Source organism: Vulpes lagopus, chromosome 24 (genome assembly GCF_018345385.1).
Source record: "Vulpes lagopus strain Blue_001 chromosome 24, ASM1834538v1, whole genome shotgun sequence".
Taxonomy (NCBI): domain Eukaryota; kingdom Metazoa; phylum Chordata; class Mammalia; order Carnivora; family Canidae; genus Vulpes; species Vulpes lagopus.
In genome coordinates, this window is record NC_054847.1 from 18,091,777 (window position 1) to 18,117,558 (window position 25,782).

At 36.1% G+C, this 25,782-nt stretch overlaps 1 protein-coding gene across 9 annotated transcripts in view; it reads left to right on the top strand.

Moving 5' to 3' along the window:
• R3HDM1 (R3H domain containing 1) overlaps positions 1-25,782 on the top strand; it is a 201,184-nt gene that overhangs the window by 35,742 nt on the left and 139,660 nt on the right. Inside the window, exon 1 of one of the 9 annotated variants that reach the window (XM_041739508.1) lies at positions 18,476-18,855. The exons of the other annotated variants lie outside the window; for them this stretch is intronic. The gene's annotated coding sequence lies outside the window, so the exon portion shown is untranslated. Of the gene's footprint in view, positions 1-18,475; positions 18,856-25,782 lie in introns of those variants that run through there. 9 annotated transcript variants of the gene reach the window in all.

The following is a 25,782-nucleotide window of genomic DNA, read 5'->3' on the forward strand; positions in this document are numbered from 1 at the left end:
ATTCTCTCCAGGGTAACCTGCATGGGCTGGCCAAATTATAATTAGAAAGCTGTTTGGCGACCAGAGTTTGGATTAAAGTGAATTGATTGGTGGATTGCCTCACATGAATATACCTGTTCTAGGAAAGGAAACATGTAGGCCTGGACGAAATGATTTCTCCCTTATTGGCATTGGCACTTCTGACTTTAATACTTATTTCAAGATCAGGTTCTCAACTTCTTAAAGTATAAAAAAATTTCTTTTTAGTTTCTAAAAGGTCAGTAGTAAAGTGCTCAAGATATAGACCCAGCTGTAATTCAGTAGTCTACAGTTTGTGGTCTGGTAATCCCTGCTCTAAACTAACAATCCTGCTTCTCTTTATAGACTTGGTCAGTTAAGGCCCAATATAATTAATTAGTACTAACTCCTTGAGATTATATACCCAGGTACTTTGGATGTTGTTAAACTCTGGAGTCCTATTTAGAGTGACTTGATTTATTCCCAAAGACAAACAATTACATTGTGTCTATCCATGCACATACATACATAATTTGCTTTTGACTTAAACAGTGTAATCTTTTTATTACTGCAAGGAGAGGATTAGGGTCTCCCTGGTTGCCTGTAGTACTGCCAAGAATGGTGAAGCTGATAATACCAGCAAAGCAGAGTGTATCAAAATACAGCTATCATATCTGCCCTTTAAAAAATTTAACTCTTCCTATTTTTAATTAACCAAAATGACATAGTATTCATAACAGCTCCTTTCGTTGAAGGGCTAAACCATGCCTAAGCATCATCTACTATTCTCATTTCAGAGTTTATTTCTCTGTGTAGGGTTTTTTTTTCTTCTTCTTTTTATTTTTCTTCTCTTTTTAAATTAGTTTTTTCACTAAAAGAACTCCTGTTGAAAAGGTGAATATTGGATGACCTGTTAGAGGAGAAGAGTGGACAGATAAAGAGCTATCACTTTGCTGCTAAGGGAACAGTTTCCACATAGGGAACCTCAGGTAGATAAGAGGTCCAATAGTTTGGTTCTGGGATTTCTCTGCCATGAAAGCCAAAGAATGTGCAAAAGGACATCACAGAGAAGACTTCTTGCTCCCCCCACCTCCACCCCAGGGAATCATGATCTTAGCAAACCTCAACTCTATAAAACAAAATACTCAAGCCAGAAACTGAAGCATCACATTTATTTTCTCTGTCTCCCTGCAATCCAGTCACTTACCATGTCCACAAATTTTACCATGGATGCTGTTGTGTTTTTTCCACTGGCTTTCTATTCTGTAGTATATGGACCAGATTTGCCCTACTCTGTACCACAAAAAGGAAACAAGAATAGATGGTAATGTTTGCTAGTTTAAACCATTTAAGAATGTAGAAGACATTTAAAAATTACACAATCACAGAGAAATAGGTGACATAACAAAGTGATTAAGCACATGGACTCTACAGCTAGACTAATCATTTCAAATCCTTGCTTTACCATTCACTGGTTGTGTGACCTTGGGGAAACCTAAACCTACCTACCTTATATCTACCTGTGTCTCACTTTTCTCAACTGTAATATAAGGATACTTGTACTACTTGCTTCATAGAGAATGCTTAGAACCTACCTGTCACATAATAAGCCCTTTCTAAGTGTCAGCTCATGGTCCTTTTCTTATTTTGTCCAAGAATTAAAATAATCTGTTCTTCAGCTAATAAATTTGGTTTATTTTATTTTATTTTATTTTATTTTATTTTATTTTATTTTATTTATTTATTCATGAGAGACACACAGAAGGCAGAGACATAGGCAGAGGAGGGGGAGCAGGCTCCATGCAGGGAGCCCGATGTGGGACTCAATCCCTGGATCGCGGGATCACACCCTGAGCCAAAGGCAGATGCTCAACCGCTGAGCCACCTAGGCATCCCTCAGCTAATAAATTTGAATCTATTAATCATCAGTTGCCTTTTTTTTTTTTTTAGGTAGAGTATTCAAGGTGAGTCATTTTAAAATTTAAGCAACTGAATTATCCTTAACCTGTGTCACTTAAGTTTCTCTTCCACTCATCTCTGGATTAATTCTGTGGTTGTTATTTGATATGTAAGTTAAATAATCTGGATATTGAATGTTGTGTCCAATTGTAAAGCATCTTACGTGTCTCTGTGATTTAGGAATGCATAAGCAGGGACACCTGAGTGGCTCAGTGGTTGAGTGTCTGCCTTCAGCTCAGGACATGATCCCAGAGTGCCAGGAGAGTACCACATTAGGCTCCCCCAGGGGAACCTGCTTCTCCCTCTGCCTATGTCTTGCCACTCTTTCTGTGTCTCTCATGAATAAATAAATCTTAAAAAAAAAAAATGCATAAGCAAATAATGCCTCAGCCCATGTGCTAGGCCAAAAAGAAAATAATAATAATCTTTCTTTTGTTTGTTGTTAGGTGATTAGATGGCTACATTTTAACTGGTTACCTTTACCCTCTCAAATTTATGTTGTGTATAACTTAATTTTGTCAGATAAAAGGGGATGATCAACAACAGGAAAACTGATTCATAAACCAAATGGACAGAGAAGTTATTTGCAAAAATATACATATATATTTTATATATATATTATGCATCCCACACGTCATGGAAGAATAAGAATTAGTTTCCCCTAGGGCACCTGGGGGGCTTAGTCAGTTAAGCATCCAGCTCTTGATTTCAGACTCTGGTCATGATATCAGAGTTATGAATTCCAACCGCACATCAGATTTGGCACTCTGCATAGAGACTGCTAAGGATTCTCCCTCTCCCTTCTTCCCTCCCTTTCTAAAAAAGAAAAAAAAAATCAGTTTCCTCTTACAGCTATCCAGTTGTCCCAAAATTGTAGAAATAGCATGATGAAAAGAATGAAATTCTTACATTGCTGTTGAGATGTACAAAAGCTTTTCAACAGTATTTACCAGAGGCCTTGTTACTCTTGCATGGCATTGGATACACGTTTTCATTATTCTTGGTCCTTTGGTCTTTGATTAGGCTTTGCTATCTCATTTTCAAACTATTATTTTTAGAAATTTATTTATTTTAAGAGAGAGAATCTCAAGCAGACGTCCTGCTGCACGCAGAGCTCTATCTCACAAGCCCAAGGTCATGACCTGAGATGAAATCAAATCAGGTGCTTAACCATCTGAGCCACCTGGGTACCCTTCAAAACTATATTTGATGTGTGTCTCTTTTGTGACCAAATTTCCTTTAGGAAGACTTGTTTTGGCAATGACTTTATCAAGAACTACCTTTCTACCCCTTGGAAGAGTCAATGTATATACCTTATTAGCATTCTTTGACTCATTTCTCTTGAGCCGAAAGAGGACTATACCTTGTTCTTTAACACATGTTCACACTACCAGAATTCTTAGAATTGATATGTATTTTTAGTTAATAAGTAGTATAAAATGTTTGTTGGTAATTGTTTTTCAAATGCTTCAAATGTAGATAAATTGGATTTTGTCATATTAAAAAGTTTTGTGTTTCAAAGGACATCATTAAGAAAGTGAAAAAACAACCCATAGAAAACGGTAAAATATTTAAAAATATTTATCTCATAAGGGACTTTTGTGTGGAAAATGGATAAAGAACTCTTACGACTCAGTAGTAAAGATACATAATCTAATTTTTAAATGAGCAAATGATCTGAATAGACATTTCTCCAAAGAAGATATACTCTGGCCAATAAGCACCTGGCAAGGTAACCAACATTAGCCATCAAGGGAAATACACATTACAATTACAGCGAGATACCACTTTATACTCACTGAGATGGCTGTAATCACAAAGACAGATAATAAGTGTTGGCAGTGGTAGATAGAAATTGGAACTCCTATACTGCTAGCGGAAATGTAAAACTGTACAGCCACTTGGGAAAGTAGAGTGCCCTTTGACCCAATAATTTGACTCCTAGATATATAGCCTATAGAAATGACAACATATGTCCACTCAAAAACTTGTATCTGAATGTTCATAACAGCATAGTAATGATAACCAAAAGATGGAAACAACTCCCAAATGCCTATCAGCTACAAATGACAATTTATATGAAATGTCCAGAATAGGGAAATCTGTAGAAACAATAGATGAGTGATTATTTAGGGTTGGAAGTGGTTTGTAGGGATTAGAAGATAATAGTTAAACTATACAGGGTTTCTTTATGGGGCCGTGAAAATGTTCTAAGGTTGATTGTGGTGATAGTTAATTCTGTGAATATTCTAAGAATTATTGAATTCTATACCTTAAATGGGCAGGTAGTACGGTGTGTGAATTCTATCTCAATAAAGCTATAACAAAAAGTAAATGTCAGGAGGGCTTCTGCTGAAAACCGTGCTGGCCATCTAGCTACTGTCTCCCAATTTTCCTTGAAAAAAAATAAAGAATGAGAAAAACTTGTAGACATAGCATAATTTGAGAGAATATAAAATCTCATAATAACTTTAAAAAGAAAAAATACCAAATCTAGCATTTGATCTCTCTCACTCACTCATTCCTGCCTGCCACACAACATTTTGTGGCAAAGAAATACAAAAAAAAAAAAAAAAAAAGACAAAAGAGAAAGGGCAGAATAATGGAGGGGAAAACTAAGCTTTATCTAAACACTTGGCCAGAAAGATTAAGTGCACCCTCAAAATTCTAAGAGAAAAAGGATTCAGAGTAGGGAAGGGACTTTAAAAATGCAATTTGAAGAGGCACCTTTCAAAATGTCTAGTTTCAGGGGAGGAAAAAGGGACAAAAGGGAGATAGCTGCTTTGGCTTTTGGGTGATGAAGAAAAGAGTAAAGCAAAAGCAGGATATTCAGAATCCAGCAAGACAAAGGGAACTTCAAAACTGCAGGGTTCATAACCAACTTCTCCCCCTAGAACAAAACAAACAATTGGCTGAAATATCTGGAATATTTGCAGTATTGACAGAAGAGGGCACCATTAAAATAGTTAATCTGTAAATCATCCCAATAAAATAGTGTTCACATGAAAATTCATAGCAGTAAACAGATTTATCTGTAAAAATGAAAATAAGTGAATTCAGTTTCCAGCTCAAAACAAAATCTAGAGAAACAACAGCAGCACCGGAAAGAAATAACAAAGATAAAAGAGAAATTAATGTGGTAAAGAACAGAAAAACAGTAGACCTAATTAATCTATATAATGAATTTCTTTTGAATTACCAAAATAGACATTAGTAGCTAACTTGATCATGTAGAAGAATAAAGCAAAAATATGCAAATTAAGATAAGGGTGAAAATAACCATTGAAAACATTTTTTTTATTTTAAAATTCATAAGATACTACTTAATAGACCTCACAGCAATTAATTTAAAAACCTAGATGAATGATTTCCTAGGGAAATACAGATTACCAAAATTGAGTGAGAAATTACAAACAGACCAATTTCCACAGAAGAAATAATGTTAAGAAATTACTCCACCAAAAAGCATCACTAAAAAGCCAATGATTTCATAGAGGATTTCTATTGAACCTTCAAAGGCCATTTTATTTCTACTGCTATATAAATTGTTCCTGAGCACTGAAAATTATAGAAAATTTCCTAATTCTTTTCATGGAGCAAATGTAGTGATACTTAACCTAATGAGAACAGTAAAAAATAAAAAGTACTACAAACCAGTATCCCTTATGAATATCAATACAAAAATACTAAATCATATCATTGTTATTAGTAAGTAATATGCTATGTTCATCTGAAATTTATTCTTTCCAAGAATGAAGAGATGGTTCAGTATTAGGATCTTTTTGGTTTTTTTTAAAGATTTTATTTATTTATTCATGGGAGACAGAGACAGAGAGAGAGAGAGAGAGAGAGAGAGAGAGAGGCAGAAACACAGGCAGAGGGAAAAGCAGGCTACATGTGGGGAGCCCGACGTGGGACTTGATCCCTGTTCTCCAGGATCAGGCCCTGGGCTGAAGGTGGCACTAAACTGCTGAATCACCAGGGCTGCCCAGGATATCTATTAATATGTTACTCCATGTTAATAGATTTGGTAAGAAAAATCATTTATTTCCATAGATGCTGAAAGAGCTTCCAAAAAAATTCAGCTATACATGATAACACACATATGCACTCAAGGAAATAGAAATTGTAGGATACTTTATTTTAATAATACCAAAACAAGGGCAGCCTGGGTGGCTCAGCTGCCTTCAGCCCAGGGCCTGATCCTGGAGACCCGGGATCGAGTCCCAAGTCAGGCTCCCTGCATGGAGCCTGCTTCTCCCTCTGCTTGTGTCTCAGCCTCTCTCTCTGTGTTTCTCCCATGAATAAATAAATAAAATCTTTAAAAATAATAATAATGCCAAAACATCCTTAGTCCTAAAGCCAGAAACTTATTTAATGGGAAATACTAGTGGTATTTCCACATTCTAGGAAAACAGGGTGAGTGCCCACTATTTCCACTAATATTCAACACTGTGATGGAAGTACTAAGAACTATAATTAGGGGAAAAAAATAACTACTATTAGATAAGAAATTAATCAGAGACATGAGAATGGGTAAAGAAGTAAAAAGTAAAATTATCTCTTTGCATATTACATGGTAGTATAGCTAGAAAATATTCGAGGATCATTGGTAAAACTAAATCAAAAGAATTCAATAGGGATCCCTGGGTGGCACAGCGGTTTGGTGCCTGCCTTTGGCCCAGGGTGCGATCCTGGAGACCCGGGATCGAATCCCACATCGGGCTCCCAGTGCATGGAGCCTGCTTCTCCCTCTGCCTGTGTCTCTGCGTCTCTCTCTCTCTCTCTCTCTCTCTCTCTGTGACTATCATAAATAAATAAAAATTAAAAAAAAAAGAATTCAATAAGATAGCAGTATATAAAATTAGGTTGGCCTCATATATACAATTACCAATTAACACTCATAGTAGTAGTGAAAACCTCATTTACAATAGCAGCAAAGAAAATGAAATACTTAGGAATAAACTTGAAAGAATTGCGCAAAACCTATATGAGAATAATTTCCTACATTTTTGAAGGCCAGTGGTAGACTTGAATAGGATGACTGCATTATAATTTCTAAATTAAATGCAATCCCACAAAAAGTACCAAGAAACTTCTTATTAATGAAGTTAGACTCACTGGTATTCAGTTATATGGAAAAACAAACATACAAGAATAGCCAGAAAGAAACTAAAAAAGGAAAAACTTCCAGGAGGGACTTCTACCAGACATTAAAACATGTGCTGTACAATCTCTACCCTTTAAAAAAAAGGGTCCTATTGCCACACGAATAAAATAGAGCAATGAAATAGAAAGCCTAGAAACAAACCAAAGTACAAGTAAAAATAATAAAGGTGGCATTTCATATCACTCAAGTGAAGAAGAACTTCTTAAATGGTATCAGGATATCTGGGTAGCTGTTTGGAAAGAGATAAAATTAGATCAGCATTTTGCACAAGAATAGACTCAGCATGAAAGTGTGTATACACAGATGTTCATAGCATTATTCATAGTATCCAGAAGGTGGAAGCAACACAGATGTCTATCACTTGACAAGTGGTTAAACAAAATATGATCTAGCCATACAATGAAATATTATATGGCAATAGAAGGTGCTGATACATACATATTACAATGTGGAAGAAACTTGAAACCATGCAAAGTGAAAGAAGGTAATCAGAAAGGCCACAGATTGTGTTATTGTTCTATTTACATGAATTCTTCATAACAGGCAAATTATAGCAACAGAATGTAGGTGAGTAGTTGCTAGGGGTTGAGGGAATTTGAGATAAAGGGGTGTGACTGCTAAAAAGATGCAGAGTTTCTCTTTGCAGTGATGAAAATATTCTAAAGTTGGTAGTGGTGGTGGTTGTACAACTCTGAATATACTGAAAACCATTAAATACTTTAAATGAATGAATTGTATGACATATAAAATATATATATCAATAAAGCTGTTACCAGGGATCCCTGGGTGGCTTAGCGGTTTAGCACCTGCCTTCAGCCCAGGGTGAAATATTATATGGCAATAGAAGGTGCTGATACATACATATTACCTGGAGACCTGGGATCGGGGCTCCCTACATGGAGCCTGCTTCTCTCACTGCCTGTGTCTCTGCCTCTCTCTCTCTCTGTGTCATTCATGAATAAATAAAATCTTTAAAAATTAATAAATCTGTTACCAAAATAATAGACTTCAAACAGATAAAATTTTTAAGAGAGAAAGACCAAGACAGAGATCATACCACTATTGGAAGAAAATGGGTTTAACGGTGGTGTATGGAAAGATTTTCTTGCTTTGACTCAAAAAGATCAGAAGAAGTAAAAGATTGATAAACTGGATTTCATAAAAATAAGACAATTTTGCATGGCAAAAACCACTATTAGAAAAGTTGAAAGACCGTTGACAAATTAGGGGAAATATTGTCAACATATACAGACAAAAGCCTAGTAAAGGCTTTTTTTTTTTTTTTTTTAAGATTTATTTATTTGAGAGAGAGAGTGCACAAGTGTGCATGGGCTTGGAAGGAGGGGTGATAGGCAAAGGAGGAGGGGGAAAGAGTCCCAAGCAGACTGAGCAAGGAGCCTCATGTGGGGCTTGATCTTATGACCCTAAGCTCACAACCTGAGTAGAAACCAGTCTGGCACTCAGCTGACTGACTGTACCACCCATCTACCCTATGAACTCTTAATAATTAAAGGCCAAAAAATATACTGAGAGACAAAGGACCAAAGACATGATGGAAAAATGGGGGAAAGACATAGACAACTCACAGTGTTATGACCCTTAAATTTAAGGTTTTTTGGGGGATGCCTGGGTGCCCAGTGCTTGAGCATCTGCCTTCAGCTCAGGGTGTGATCTTGGAGTCTCGGGATCAAGTCCCACATCAGGCTCCCTGCATGGAGCCTACTTCTCTCTCTGCCTATGTCTCTGCCTCTCTCTGTGTGTCTCATGAATAAACAAATAAAATCTTTTTTTAAAATGAAGTATTTATTTATGTATGTATTTATTTATTTGAGTGAGTGAGAACAGGAAGAAACAGACTCCTCGTCAAGCAGGAAGCCCAATGCAGGACTCGACCCCAGGACCCCAAGATCACAACCCCAGCTGAAGGCAGATTCTCCTTTTTTTTTTTTTTTTTTTTTTAAGATTTTATTTATTTATTCATGAGAAACAGAATGAGAGAGAAGCAGAGACACAGGCAGAGGGAGAAGCAGGCTCTCTGCAGGGAGCCTGACGCGGGACTTGATCCTGGGTCTCCAGGATCACACCCTGGGCCGAAGGCAGGCGCTAAACCGCTGAGCCACCCAGGGATTCCAGTACTGATGAAAATTAAAAAGTGAGAGCATATTCTCTGTAAGACTATTGGGAAGTAGGCACACTTCTTCCATGGTGCTCGTGGAAATGCTAAGTGGCATCACCCAACTTCTGGAGAGCAGTTGGCAATTCCTAATAAATAACACATGCACTTAAAAATTTTTTTTATTTAGGGCAGCCTGCAGCCCAGGGTATGATCCTGGAGACCTGGGATCGAGTCCCATGTCAGGCTTCCTGCATGGAGCCTGCTCTGCCTGTGTCTCTGCCCCCCTCTGTCTCTCTCTCTGTGTGTCTCATGCATAAATAAATAAAGTCTTAAAAATACTTTTTTTTTTAAATCTCTACATTCAGCTGGGGACTTGAGCTCACAACTCCAAGATCAAAAATCTCATGCTTCTCCAACTGAGCCAGTCACAGGCCCCTTAACACGTGTACTTTTGACACAGTAGTCCCACTTGTAGGGATTGTCTGTAAAGATAACCCTTCCATATGCACAAGGTTGTTCATTTTAGGAGTCTTTTAGTTGCAAAATATTGAAATGTCCATATAGGAGAATGACTGAATCAATTATGGTAAAGCTACACAATAGAATAGTAGGTAGCTGTAAGAAAGAATTAGGAGTATCTGAACTGTTATGGTGCAATTAAGTGAAAAGAATAAAGTACAGAAATATCTATGTATTATGCTAGTCTTTGTGTAAGATGGCAGATATATACACATGTATCTGTGCACAAATATACATGTATTTGTGCAAAAAAATATAAGAATGATAAAATAATGAAATTGGTTTCCTATGGGGAATGGGTGGGAATGTGGTAGAAAGGTTGGGGATAGTGGGAATGAGTTATTTAGGATGAGAAGGAAGCAACATGTCTCCAGCTATACTTTTCTGTATGTCTTAGAATTTTGGTGATTTTTCACATGCCTCCAAAAATAAACAAAAATCAACCCAATGTATGTGTTTAGGCAGGCGGGGTGGGGTGTGGAAATGGGGATTCCAAAATAGAATACAAATCCTAGCAAATGAATTTAACTGTATTACAAATGAATAACATAAGTACACTGACTTGGGCAGGGCAGAAAGGAATTAAGAAACTTTGAAAAATAGAACTTTATGTACTCTAAAGACAAAAAGAACAAATATGCTCTGTGGAGTAAATGTTTTTCCCACAGAGGTATTGGTTAGGGGTTCTGAAACTATCTTTTGTGTATACTGAGTTTTGAACAACTAAGTGAATAAATAACAAAAGTATGATTTCTCATTGTTGGACAAAGCACTTACAGATAATGCAAGGAATAGTCTGGGATGAACCCTGTTTTCTTACACTGGAATTGGACGTATCCATATGAACCCATGAGTGAATGCATATACAAATGCAGAAATACAAAAGTAAATATAAATGTATGAATGTGTACATCCTAGCTTTCTCTTGAGAGGGACAAAAAGCACTGAAACCCTAGTCATAGCACATGAGTGTCCAGATTCTAAATACCATTTCCGGAAAAAAGGAAGCATGGATCCTTAGAGAAATGGTTTTATATGAGTCTAGGACCCAGAAAATACAAAATGAGCCTGCAACATCATGTGGTACCAGAAAGTAATTTTTAAAATAAGGGTATTACATTATAATCCACAATAAAATACTTATTCAGATATTCATACATATAAAAAAAAACATAAAGGGGGAGAAGGGATAGTACTTTCTTACAGTGGAATTCCAATAAGTATAAAAGAGGGAAATGAAAATCATCCTTCGGCAAATAGCATTGTAATAATTATTGCATGCAAGAAGTATAAGTGGATGCTAAAATTAGCAAAACTATGAGAAACAAGATGTTTTCAAAGTCACAGAATGCCTTCCCACAAGATACTTAATAGTTACAAAGCAGAAAGCAACTGTGTAGTAAAACATGGCAGACACCACCTTAATTAAGTAATCAAGGTAAAAATCAGGAGTTATAAGACAACGTGGCTGCACCATGTATACCCTGATATTGCACTGAGAAGGGCGTAATTTCACTTCTCTGGTATTGTTGCCAAGAATTCATTATCTTAATTTAATCTTCTAATGAGAAAACATAAGGCAAACCTAAATTGACATTCTGTAAAATAACTGGGTGCCTTTAAGGTGTAAAGGTCTTGAAAGACAAAGCCTGAGGAACTGTCACAGATTGAAGGGAGAGGAAGCAGATAAGACAGCTGAATGCAGTGTGAGAACCTGGATTGGATCCTAGATCAGAAAAAAGGTATTAAAAGGCTATTAGAAACTGGAGAATTCATTTGCTTCAAGAATTTGATTAAGGTCAGATTTAGTTTATAATATTCTATCGATGTTAATTTTTTGACTTCAGTAATTGTACTATCATTATGTAACATGTTATCATCAGGAGAAGTTGACTGAAGTATATACAGGTGCTCTGCTATTTTTACAACTTTTCTCCGAAGCCTAAAATTATTTCCAAATAAAACATTTTTTTAAAAACCAGTTAGGGCTTGAGATACAGGTACTTTCTGCTACCTGACCTCTTATTACTTGAACTCGGAAACCAGATAAATTTTGACAAAACAGTAACCTTGCTGTCAGAACTCTCACTGTTTGAAATAAGGCTGAATAGATTCACAAAATATGTGTATTTAATATTGATATTGATGTTGCACTATTATTGATACTTGGTCTAAATAGAATTCATTTTTATTTCCCAGGGGTCAACCTTCAACTCCTTGCTTATTCTCTCTATACTCTCTCTTAGAGGGCTCATCCATTTATTTGGCATCAGCTGTCACCCTTTAATTGAAAAATCTGTTCATGTCACCAACTTGATTGTCTTCATTGTCTCCCTAATTAGTCACAGTGAGAGTTCTAGTTCTTAAACTTCACTCACAAGGCCTTGCCTGTTTTGCTCCAACTTAATCTTCAGCCTCATTTTTAAAACTCTTACCCTTCCTTAAGCTTGAAGTTCTTGCTTTGCTGAGCTACTCTCATTTCACCAAATTTACTCATCCTATGCCTTTTGACTCCTGCTCATATTGTTTCTTCCCCAGATCCTTCACTGGCACAGTAGATGCTTCCATAGTGTCATTTAGCTCCTCTGTTGTAGCACTTACCATACTATTATAATAATGTTCATATCTCTCACCAGACTATGTGTGGTATGAAGAATAAATTAGAGGGACGCCTGGGTGGCTCAGCAGTTGAGTGTCTCTTTGGCTCCAGGCGTGATCCCGGGGTGCAGCATTGAGTCCCGAATTGGGCTCCCTGTGAGGAGCCTGCTTCTCCCTCTCCCTGTGTCTCTGCCTTTCTCTGTGTATCTCATGAATAAATAAATAAAATCTTAAAAAAAAAAAGAAGAAATTGATAAATTGGAAAGGGACATGGAGAGACATCATTTAGAAGCCTCTGGGGGTGGAGGGGGTGCAGCCCTGGTGGCTTAGTGATTTAGCGCCACTTGCAGCTCGGGGGGTGTGATCCTGGAGACCCGGGATCAAGTCCCACGTCGGGCTCCCTGCATGGAGCCTGCTTCTCCCTCTGCCTGTGTCTCTGCCTCTCTCTCTCTCTGTCTATGAATAAATAAATTAAATATTTTTTAAAAAAGAAGCCTCTTGGGGAAATTCATGCAGGAAGGAAATAATGGTAATGCAATGGAATCCAAACATTTAGAAAAAAGGTTGTAAGACCTTGAGGGCAAGTGTGTCCTGCTTGCCATTAGATCCATAGCTGGGAAATACTCATGAATACTTATTTAAAGGCATGAATCCAATTCCTGTCTGGAACATTTCTCTTTACTTTTTACCTGTCTCAATGCTTTACTTCTGTAATAATTACCTGTGAAAGTCTCTGAGTCTGGCACTTTAGATAGCCCATTGGTTGTAAAATACTGATTCACCTGACTGGGGAATATCTTACTACTCTAGAATCTTCTCTGTGTGACATGTTGAAGAGGATGATTGAGCTTATTTATTTGCTCCCTTGCTAATTTGTTTACTTGATTTTGGTAGGGATGAGCTTGGGTAGATAAGACATTAGAGATTCTGCCTCATGCCAAATGTCCTACATATTATAGTAGCATCAACGTCCTTTCAGTTACCCAGTTTTAAAGTGTTTGGGAGATCGTTGCCTTAAATTTTTTCTCATTTCATCATTTGTCCATAACTTGCCAAGTTTTGCCTGGATGTATCTCCACTGCCTTCATTTTTCTTTCCTTAGTAGCGCTCCATCTGCAACTGTAGTTATATCTAGATTATAAGAATCTCCCAGTTTACATTATTACTTCCTTTGCCTCATTATCCTCAACTTAGATTCACAGTTATTTTGACTTTAAGCTTTGACACTGAATTATCTCAGTGAATTGAACTTTTCCACAGAATGGAATGTGGTAAATGAGGTAATAGAGGAATGCCTTGTAAATATATATCCCTTAGCTCTTGATTTATTTCTCTTTAAAATTTTTTCCATTTTAAACTCAAATGTTTGATTTTTAAGGTCTTTCATAATTGAACCAATGTTTGCTTAGCCTTAATTTCTACATAGAAAGAGAATCGCATACTAATCAAGAGTAAAAGCTGTAGAATTTAAATCCAGCCTCACATCTTGGGTATGACACTATTCCAAGACAAATCACTTAATCTGTTTGTACCACTGACTTTTCAGCATTAAAATAGGGCAAATAATGTCTCCTTTAGGGTTATTATCATGAGGTCTAATTAAATTAATATTTGCAAACTGCTTGTACCTGGCATACTACATTTGCCACATTTTTCCGATGTTGGTAGCAAATAGAAGTGTATTGACATTAATCTTACGTGATCATTACTGAAGCATTCAATACATGTTGTGTATTTTTATATTACATTAATACATATGTATTAATTGGACAGGAAACACTAAGGCATGAAGTAGTTTCACTTTGGGGAAGGAAATATCAGGTTCAGCATATGTTAAAAATGCTACATGGCATCTAAATGTAAGTAATAAGCCAGCTGGAGACTCGTTGGGACAGGACATGGGAAAAGCAATCAAGGAGAGAACTTAATGGTTCACGAGATGAAAGAAATCCATCCCATGAGGGACATAATCCCTGCATGTTTATATTATCTACCTTTGCAATTTATCAAATCCACTGAGAGCAAAGAAGCCAGCAGATTAGGCCAGATTAATGTTGGGCCATTTGTAAGCAATGTGTGACAGAAAGTTGTTATAAAAATCTGATTAATGGGGCACCTGCGTGGCTCAGTCAGTTAAGCATCCAATTCTTGATTTTGGCTCGGATGATGGTTAGGGGGTACTGGGATTGAGCCCTACTTCAGGCTCTGCAGGGAGCCTGCTTAGGAGTTCTCTCCCTCTCTCCCTCTCTCTTTCTTTCTCTCTCTCTTTGTCTCTGCCTCTTTCGCCCCTCCCCTGCTCACACACACATCCTCTCTCAAATAAATAAATAAATCTTTTTTAAAAATCTGATTAGCTAGTTTATGCTACTGTCCAGTTTACAGTGAGACAGGCAATCATCATGTCACTTCACTCCTGAGCTTCAGTTTCCCAACTAAAAAATAAGGTGGGGACTAGATAAGAGTGCTCCTGAGGTCCATTGCAAATGTATAAAATTCTGTTAGTTATTTCATTAATCAATGAAAGCATTTTACTAAAGATGTATAATGTAAATAGAAGTGTCTTGACCAAACCAAGACTCAAGATTATTGTACTTTTGTTGTTTATTGACAATTGGAAATAAGTGTTTCTTATTGAGGGGGCTATTCTGGCTGAAAAATAAAAATAGGCCACATGAAATTAATTTCTTCTTTTTATGTTGCTGTAATTTCATTTTCAGTAAAAGTAGCAGAATCTTAAGGAAATGAGGAAATTTCCAGAGTTCAAATGTATCTCTAGCATAGAATACCATTTGGAGAGACTAGCTTACTCAGTAGCACAAGGAGTATGTTGAGGAGTGGAGGGAGGTGTAGAAACCCACATTCTTTGGCATGGAGTAATGGAAAGAACCCTCCCTTAGCAGGATAATGTCTTCTGCATTTTATTTTTTATACTTGAAAGTGAGGTATTTTTACTTCAAATTACGGAGTTTTCAAAAGGAAAATATAGTATATTTGCTAATAGGTTATTATTGCCTTATGATAGTCTCCCTGCCCCTCTTTTATAGCATTATAAAAAAATAATCCTAATAAAATAATATCACAGTTTAAAAGATGTGTCAGATTCTTTTAAAAAGCTACAGTAGATTAAGACTTTACCTCAAAAAGAAAAAAGAAAGAAAGACTGCTAGAAAAGATTATATAGAAAAGTTTAAAGATAGTAGTATAATGAGCGTCCGAATACCTTCTGGTTTTACCAGAAGGTTCTTAATATTTTGTCATATTTACTTGTTCTGCCTCTCTGGCTAATGTATTTTTATCACACCCCCAAATTTTAATATTGATAAATTTCGTCTCGTATACTAACCATACACTTGACACCCCCTCCATTTGTAAATGTCTTTCATAGCTTTTTGAAAAATCCAGAATCCAAATAAAACACTTCATATTTGTTGTCATGTCTTTCATAATTTTGCTTATTTTTTCATAATACTGATATATAAAGAGTTCAAGCTAGCTGTCTTGTAGAATGGTCCACAGTAGAAGTTTGTCTGATTGTTCCCTCATGATTAGATTCAGATGAAATACTTTCAGAGGAGTATCTCATAGGTGATTGTTTTTATCTCCTACTACATTACATCAAGAAGCATGTTAATCTGTCCTGTTATGAGTGATGTTAAATTTGGCACTTGGTTAAGGTAGAGTCTGGAGGTTGTAAACATACCTTTTACTCTATGTAATTAAAAGTTAACAGAAATCAAAGACTTTCATCCAGTAGGTTTTTGTCATGTATTCCTGATCTTTGCCAAGAATCTGTTATTACATCACTGGAAGCAAATAGGATTTTCTACTTGTAAGAATATGTTAACTTTCTAAAAAATCAGTTCCTATAAGATGTCCCTTGCTTATGGTAATCATTTGCTCTTTTTATTTAGAATGTCTTAGGAAATAGTGAGAGAACTAGGTTCAAATGTTGTGTTCACCTTTAAAGGTCAGATACTTAAAAAGTCAAATAAGAGCTAAGGCACTGAAAAAATTAAAGTTATCAGCAATGTCAGTAATTTGATTTAGACGGTTAAATTTCAGTCATTAGTCCCATAGTTGCCCTAGTTCCTGTAATTCAGTTGGGAATTAGGCTTTTACTTTATAACTATAGTTAAACACTGTGTTAGTAGAGGCAGTGTGCCTCCCGTTTTTGCAGAGGACATTACTGAACATTCTAAGAAGTACAGTATGAATCTTGAGATGCAGGCAAAAAATTAAATTCTTTAATTCATCTTTCTCTTACCAAGGATTTATTCTTGAAAGTTGTCCTTTGTTACCTGACCTTGTTGTGCATTTTAAGCACGTCTTCAAGGCATCATAAAGGTTTCTAAATCTGTCACTGTTTCTTTGTATTGAACACTTACAGGGTGCAGACAGACTGACTTACTAATTAATGATAATCGTATCCATTAATGGTAATTAAAGGTAGAGTATCCAGAAGGAATATTGAAGGTGCTTTGTGTTATTGGCTGATTATGGATTGTTCCTAAATGAAAGGTTCATTATCTATGGAGTTCACTATTAACGTCTAAGTCCTTTCCCTTCAGAATCTACTTGACAGTAATAAAACTATATTTTAAAATGTTTTTAGTTATGATTTTTCACTAATTCAGAATTACTTGAGTTTATAAGGTCTCCCAAGCTCAAAGAGAAGTAGAATCATGTGGTATTATCTAGGTATACAAGTGGATTTATCCTCACCTTTCTGACTAGTAGAAATATTCATTTTAATTTTTGCTACAATGAAAGTAAGTTCCTTCATTATTCTGCATTTTATATTGTCCATCTGTTGCATAACAAACGCCTTTATTATGGTTTTTAAGAAAAGCTGCTGTGAATTTGTTTCTCATAAGTAACAAAGATTCTGAGAAAAAAATAATTTGTACCCATTGATAAAGGCAGTAACCATTTGTGGAAAAGTCAGGAATTTGGATATTTGTTTTGGGATGCTCAGGCTTGATTTTTACTTCTTAAATACATATCTGGAGACCACAAAGTACAGGGCATGATAAGGACTGTACACTGGGAAAGTAGGTATTTTAGGAACTTTAAGTAAATTAATGTGAAACCTCTCAGTCAAGAATCACTGATATTAGCTGCTGTTATCACCTTTGTTGTTTGAATAGTCAGGGAAGGTTTTGTGTATTTAAATCTATTAGTCTATTTGTGGGGCTGAAATATATGGAGCCAATTTTTGAGAAAGGAATAACATTTCCAAGTTAAAAAGACAGTCTTTTATTTTGCTGTTTGGTGGCTTTGCACTGCTGATCTGTTAGGCTGTAGGGCATATCAACTCTATAAGACTTAATCTTGTAGTGGCAGAGAAAAGGAATATGTCTGGTTGGTGGTATACATTTTTTCTTCCAATAGTACAGGTAATATATAAGCATTGTCTGATTAGGATCCGTACAAGATTCCTGTATGCTTATAGAAATTATTATCTTTGTTTCACAGAACGGGAAACAGGGACGTGCCTTACCCAGCTATCACAGAAATCAATAGTTATAATTTAAAAACACTCTTGTCTGCTTATTTGGTGTTTTACCCAACAGACACAATTGGTTTTCTGTTTTCTTCATTTTATTTTGTGTGTCTGTTCTTAGGTATTGAATGTTAAGGGGTTTGTTGTTGTTTTTTAATTTGATTTCCGTTGATTCCTTTTCTTCTAAGTCCACCACTTGAGCTCCTCTAGACAACAAGCATCTGACACAAGGCGGAATTGTCCTCTGATCTCAGCTCTGTTGCTGTCTCCATCTGTTGGTGTGAAGAAGTAATGCTCTTGCCAGAATAAGCAAGCTCATTTTAATTTTAGCAAAAACAAGTTAACAAATAAGGAATTATGCTCTTAATGCGTTTTCTTTGTGACAAGTCAGTTTGAAGATGCAAAAGTATCATGGGATATCAGCTTGGGTAGGCAGATTGTCTTTGTTTTTTTATAGGCATTTTGCTAATGATACTAAAAGTGTCAAAGAGAGTTATTAAAAAGCTGATAGAGTAACCATGCCAATGAATCTATACAGTTTGTTTTAGGGAATTCAAGAGAAAGATAATTATCTAAACTTTTTTCATCAGTATGAGGTCAGGAATCAGTGTGCAAGAAAATTTAGGAGTGAGAAATCTCAAAAACCCTGACAGCCTTTGCACATTCACAGTTTCATAGGCTTTTGCATCATTGCTTCTGAATTGCTAATGAAGAGCTCAATATAGCTTCTGATGCATTTCAGATATTCTGGGTGGTGACTGGCTAGAGTGTTACTGACATCACAACATACAGCTGTTGACTTTCTATTGTCTCTGAGTCCTCGGCAAGTGCTTTAGACTGCTCTAGCAGCACTCTCCCAATGCCTGACTAATCAGCTGGCTGTGTGTGCCGTGAGCTCTGTAGAGGAGCAATGCAGAGCATCAGTTTACAGATACTATGGAAAGTACATCTTCATTCACTCTGTATGATGAAGCGAACACCAGTACAATGAAGGTATGTATGTGACTCTTCGTTTATATGCTAAATATGTACAAAAGGTAATCAAATATATGAAGAGTTATTCTTCATGTCACTTAGTACCATAATTTTGCTAGGGGCATGTGTGGTAAAATCCTTACCGGGTTTAAAATGAGAGCATGTTTTAAAAATGGTTTTTGCTTATTTTTGCAAAGATATATTTGTTTAGGTTGATAGAATGAGGAGTAGGAGTCATTTACTTCTTATCTGTACTACAAGTTTCTCCTCCCCAACCCCCGAAATTTGTGGTAACTCTTTGTACTGTATTGACTGAACAGTTTGCCTATATGCTCCTTGTTATTTGTATATATAGCAGAACAAATTGTCAGAGAAATAATTTCTCTTTCAGATTCATCTTAAACAGACATGCTGTATTGCTTGTTGAATCTTAAAAATTTCATTGTCAAACAAATGCAGTGTAGATGAGATTACTCTTTTAGAAATTAAGGAACTAAAAAAAACCTTAACTTTCAAAGCTGATGTTAATTTTTTGTACTCTTTTTTGGGGAAAGAGGTAGAATAATTTTTAAAGTACTTAGAGCAATACCTGAATCTGTTATTCCTGTAATTAGCAAAATCATACCACATTGCAAAAGAGCTAATGCTAATAAAACTATGTAATTTTTAAGAACTATCTTATTTCTAATCCTACTGTCTAAAATTTTGACATTTGATATCTTGTGATTCTCCAAAGCAGGAATCTCACCATATAGGTGAAATATACTGATAGAACTAAGATATGTCCAGTAGTGTGTAACTGGCTCGTTTGAAAGATTTTTTAGAGTTTTGCTTGCTTTTTATTTAGAATTAGCTGAAATTTTACCAGTATATGGAATTGCTATGATATTTTCAAACCCCCCCATGTGAAAGTTATTTTGATCTTAGAAATAACTCCTCTCCTTTAGAGGAAACAGAAGGAAAATCACTAAATTGCCTATTATCAGTGGTGAATATCATTACTTCTCTTTCTTTTGTTTCTCATTCCCAACTGTGTAAGTAATTAGGATCATGAAAATATTAATAGCTATTAATAAAATTAGGCTCTTTTATCAGATACATTATTTCAGCCTAATGCCAGGAGAATTTCATCATTCATTCCTCTTTTAAGCTTCAGGGTTTCTTTTAAGTTTTATGTTGAGAAGTAGAAAAGAAAAAAACTAAACAGCATGTACTCTGAATTCTTGCCTACAACTGCTTTCATCCATATTTTGTCACATTTTACTTTTTTCATACCTTTCTTCTTTTTTAGTCTTTTTTTCTTTAGATTTCTAATTGCATCTCTCTGCCTCCCCCTGCCCCACCCCCGTGTGTGTGTGTGTGTGTGTGTGTGTGTGTGTGTGTGTGTGTGAGAGAGAGAGAGAGAGAGAGAGAGAGAGACTTCCTGTGTGTTTGTCTATTCTTCTCCGTCTTTCTTCTCCCCTAGCCCGTTGGTCTTTTCCACTTTATCTCCATCTCTCTCCCTTTCTGTCCATCTGTCTGGTGTCTCAGGGTATCTGTCCCTGTCTTTCTTTCCTTTTCTACTCATCAGACTTTCCCTCTCCCTGATATCTCCCTCTCTGTTTCTGCCTCCGAGTCCCTGTCTAGCCAATTCCATAACTCCCTCTCTCTGTCTTTCTCTATCCCTTTTCTCCCTTTCTGTTGGCCTATATCTGTCCCTCTCCCTTTGTCTCTGGCTCTCAGTGTGCCCCTTCTCCCTTTATCTTTCTGTCCTCTCCCCTTTCCTATCCTTGGGCACTTACCATCCTTTCCTCTTCCATGCCTCATCTCTCCCTACCTCTCTGACCCTGTTTCTGTCTCTCCCAGTCTCCCTGACTGCTCTTCTCTTTCTCCGTCCCTCTCAGCATTTTGCTCACTTTCCCAACCTACCCTCAGGTTTTTCGGTCTTTCCTTGTCCAATCTTTACTCTCCAAATTTTCATTGTCATGGTTTTTCATTTTTCATTGGAACCAGATCAGCACTTGACTTTTAATTTTTTTTTTGGTTAATTAATACGAGTTACTAATTGCATTTTAATTTATATTGTTTAAACTCTGTGCTTTCTAAAACATATTAATGGATAGATAATTAAATATAATTTAGATAAGCAAATTTTACACTTTGCTCAATTTTTTTAATTTTTAGAAACTTATGTTTCAGGCCTTACAAGTGGATTGAAATGATCACATATTGAAATTATCATTTAAAATTATGCTTTTCAAAGATACACATTTATACTGTTAAGGGAATTCTTTTTCTCTTAAATAATTTTTTTATTAATTTTTCAAGATTTTTAGAAAGCAGTTTTAAAATTACTTTTCAAGATAATTAACACAATATCATAATTGTGTTCCATAGTATGGTAAACTTGTATTTTTTTATACCTATGTGGCTTTTTTATGCCATTTTGTATGTTCGAAATTTATTACATTGGACAGATGCTGGGATTTTTTTCTTTCATTTTTAACTTTTTACCTTGAAATAATTATAGATTTACAGGAACCCACAAAAATAGTACACAGAAGTCCCATGTGTGTTTTTAAAGATTTTTAAAATGTCTTCCTCAGGATTTTCTATCTTGTCTCAGTTTTTTAAAAATATTCTGAACAACAAAAATTAATTTAACATTTACCTGTTATTGTTGTTGTTCTTAAGATTTTATTTATTTATTCATGAGAGACAGAGAGACAGAGACACAGGCAGAGGGAGAAGCAGGCTCCATGCAGGGAGCCCAATGTGGGACTCGATCCCGGGACTCCAGGATCATGCCCTGGGCCGAAGGCAGGCGCTAAACCACTGAGCCACCCAGGGATCCCCATTTACCTGTTTATATAATCCAGAACTAGCAACTATCATCATACTGTGTTTGCTTTGTTTTGTAAAGCAAATTAAGATGGCGATTTGATGAAGGCATAGTATATTTTAAATAATACTGTGTTTTGTGATAAATAGCATAGAACTATCAGGGAAGAAAATTTCAGTTAACAAGTTATATATGTTTAAGAAGCAAAGAAAGCTATGTAAGATGAAAATCTTGTCAGAGTTAAATGTCATAGTCACATATATTTGTCCTCTGAAATTATGTAGCACTTGTCATTTCTATGTTGTTTTGATTCTTGCCCTGCTTGTTATAGTTCTCATCTCTGCTATTAAATCAGACACCTGGTCCTGTGGGGCACAGGGCAGGAGGTGAAATAGGACCAAAAAGTCATTGTCTCTGTAAACCTTGTTATCACACCTCTAGCTAATCAACCCTTATTCTGATTGATACAAGTTATCTTTAATAAAATGAATATAGTGATTTTTATTTTTTCAGCCATAGAATTCCACAGAAATGCTTTAGTAACTAGAGGAAAGCCTAAAGCCCAGTTAATGTCTCTTGACCCAGCCCTACTTTCTTACTTGACCAGAGCAAGGTTTATGGGTTGGGTGATGGGGAGGAATGAGGAATGTGTGTGTGTGCATAATATATATATATAATATATTATATATATTATATTTTTTATGTTTTATATTTTATATACAATATGCATATAAAATATTACATGTAAAATATAAAACAAGAATTGCTAACTAGGAGTCACATATATGCTTCTGGAGAACCAGGAAACCCTGTAAACCACATGCAAAAATGTCTCTGAACATACACGTGTATGAGTGCTTCATTTCTGCAAAAAAAAATCCTTCTCAAGAAGATCCTCTGATGGTCTAAACATAATTAAGAATTACTGCTTCGTGGTGTCTATAAATCATTACTCAGTCTACCATGTGGATTTACATTTTCTTTCTGTTTATTTTCAAATGCTTAGAAGGATGTATGATTTCCTTCTTCAACAACAAGCACTTCCATGAAAATCATGTGTGGGTTGTTTTTTTTTTTTTTCCGAGTAATTTGAACATTCCCAGTGACAGAAAACCAAGCACATTTGATGTCAGGCCACAACACGGGAATTCCAGAGAGACACAGCAGAATGTTCTGTTACTGCAGTACCTTCAAAGTGCTAGTTAAACCACAGCCTTTAATAGATCAAGAATGAATGCCAAAATAATTCAGGACTGCATGCCCCCACTGAGCTCCAATGAGATGGTTGTAAAGAAAGCAATAAATTTATTATGTATTAACAAACAATTTGATATGTTAGGCATAGCTAGGAAATAATGCAAGACATTAAAAAAATCAGATCTGAAACGTGTTAGATTCTGAGTTTATTCATTTTGTGCAAAGCCATAGACAGTTGAACCAATTAAATTTGGACAGAACCTTAGGTGTTTTAAAGAGAAATTTTCTCCTGCTCATTTTACAAGTTCAGCGTATAGTGTGAATGCTAGAGACCATGAAGGTCTCAGCGGTGTTCACTCATGCCTCGTAGCAGCATCCTCAAGCTATAAAAGTATTGGCACTTTGTTGTATACATCCTTTTGTAGAGTCCGAAGGTAGATGAGGGCAACTGAAAGACAACACCTGTGCTACCTCAAGCTGTTTTTAAGCTATTTTTACTGACCATGAAATGCTCTTTGACCAAAAGAAGAAATAAAACATTTTTGAGCTTTTTTTTACCACCGAACATAATCCCTAGGTGCTTTCTGAAAAGAGGGTTATGATCCTTTGTTAGAAAGAATGTAGCCAGCAGTTCAAGAAATGAAGGGTGGCACATTAGTAGTTATAAAACAGAATGTCTGCCAATTGTAACCTAAATTAAAATCCTATAAAGGAAACAGACTTTTTTTTGTAAGAAAGAAATGGGTTATGTTAGATCTACTGATTCAAATGCCAGAGAGAATATGAAGTTTCACATGTTGATAAAATATATTAATCCATCAAAGAACCTTTGGGTGGATTAGATAAATGTGCTAGAAGCCCAGCATGAGTTTTACGAAGACTCTTTGATGACAGAGCTTAATACTTTCAAGGCCTTCAAAGAATTTTCATTGTGATCCTCTGGTAAGAATGAAATGCTAGTCGTGGGTAAAAAGTACGTGGAGGTAAATTCATTTGGTTATATTAGTTATACAGAAAAAAAAAAAGTGAAATAGAATTCTGAAGGAGTAAAGGGAACATCACATCAGTCTAGCTAAAATACCACAAAGACTCTAAAGGTTTCTTATGGGATAGCCTAACACTTGGCATAGTCTGTGTAAAGTATATACCTTCTCGTTGATGACATTATAAATGGCTGAATAAAGAAACTGGAATTATGTTCATGATGATGTTCGCTTTTATTCATGAACTATAAACTACAGATACGCTAAAAAATACATTAGTAAGGGATGTAATGAATGAGACTAGACAATGCAAAAGGTTGAAAATTGCAGTGACTTCTAATACCAGCTAATCCAGAGTAAGGACACAGTAGTCCCCTACAAATCTACTCTCACTTCAGACACCAGCCCGTCCTCACTTATGACCAGTGGGCTACAGATTTGAAGATTCCTATTATCCCCTCAGTATTGATAATTCACTTGAACAGCTTAACCCAGGAAAGTGCTATACTTAGAATAGAGTTTTATTATAAAGGATGCAGCACCAGACAAAAGAAAGACACATGGGCCAGGTCTAGAAGGATCCCAAATGCAAAGCTTCCCTTGCCCTCTCTCTGTTGAGTTAGGATGCATTATTTTCTCATTCAGTGATATGTGACAGTGCGTAAAATGTTGCCTGCCGTCCAGGGGAGCTAGATGGCTTCAGCATACATAGTTTTTATTGGAGTTTCATTACATAGCTGTGAAGGATTGAACCATTGGCTATGCAATTGAACTCAAACTCCCACCCATCCTTCTCTTCTAAGAAGTCATGCTGTTATCAAATGGCTCAAAACCTCAACTTACTAATTACCTGGTTAGTCTTTCTGGTGTGACCTGTACCCATCCTGGATCATTCATTAGCATAAACAACTTAGGGCCCCACCATGAGTCACCTCATTAGTGTGAACTATCAGGACCTACCATCAGTAACAAAGACGTTCCCATGGCAAGGCTTTAGAAGCTACCTCCCAGAAACCAAGGACAAAGACCAGCCAAATTCTTTATTATACAGTATTTTATTCTCTATTAATATTGTCTTTGGTGCTGTGTATTAGGTAAATAATTTACTTTCATGGTCTTCCTTATTTAGAAGAGAAAACTTGAGGTCAAGACTGAATACATGATATTTCTTCCTCCAACCAGTTCCCTCCAAGTAGTTCCATTGCTTAGAAGCATCTGTAAGTAGATAATACACTATTTAAAGAATGAACTATAATTATCCAAATTCAGTATGGAATAGGAATCTATATTCTCTCTCTTTACATCCCCATTATCTTAAGTTCTTCTCTCATCCTCATTATCTGTGCCCAGTTTCCAAGGATCTAAACCTTTAAATGTTCTTTGTTTATTTCCCAAAGCATGATCAGATGGTAAGACCAGTCTTTTTTTCTCTTTGTAGTCTTTAAAAGAGATTTTGTTAAGTGCCAGGAGATCTTATTACAAACTCATCTATTTCAGTCCTGCATTTAACACATAAGTAGGAAGCTCCCAGTTTAATCCCAACTATGATAGGTTTAGAATTAAGGCAAAAGACGTTTTATCCTCACTAGCACTGTATTAAGAGATAGTTAATAAAGCCTTCAAGTACAGAGTTACATTAATGGACCTCACTTTATTGCATTATCTCTTGCCTTCATCTCCCAATATCTAAATGCCTTTAGAATCTCACCAGGTTACCCCAGGATTCTCCAAGGTATCTCCTGGGAGCTCCTGAATAGCTTTAATACTGTTCTAATTTTGTCCTTCTCTGGCCCACTACCAGTTTTGGTAGTGCTTGCTATAAATTTGCTCATGTCCCTGCCCAAGGTTCCATCTCCTAGAGCATCCAACATTAGTCCTCAGGGTACCTTATTCTCTAGAGTCTTCTGTTCTGGGCTCCATCTCTGGGCATTACAAAGCTTTTTA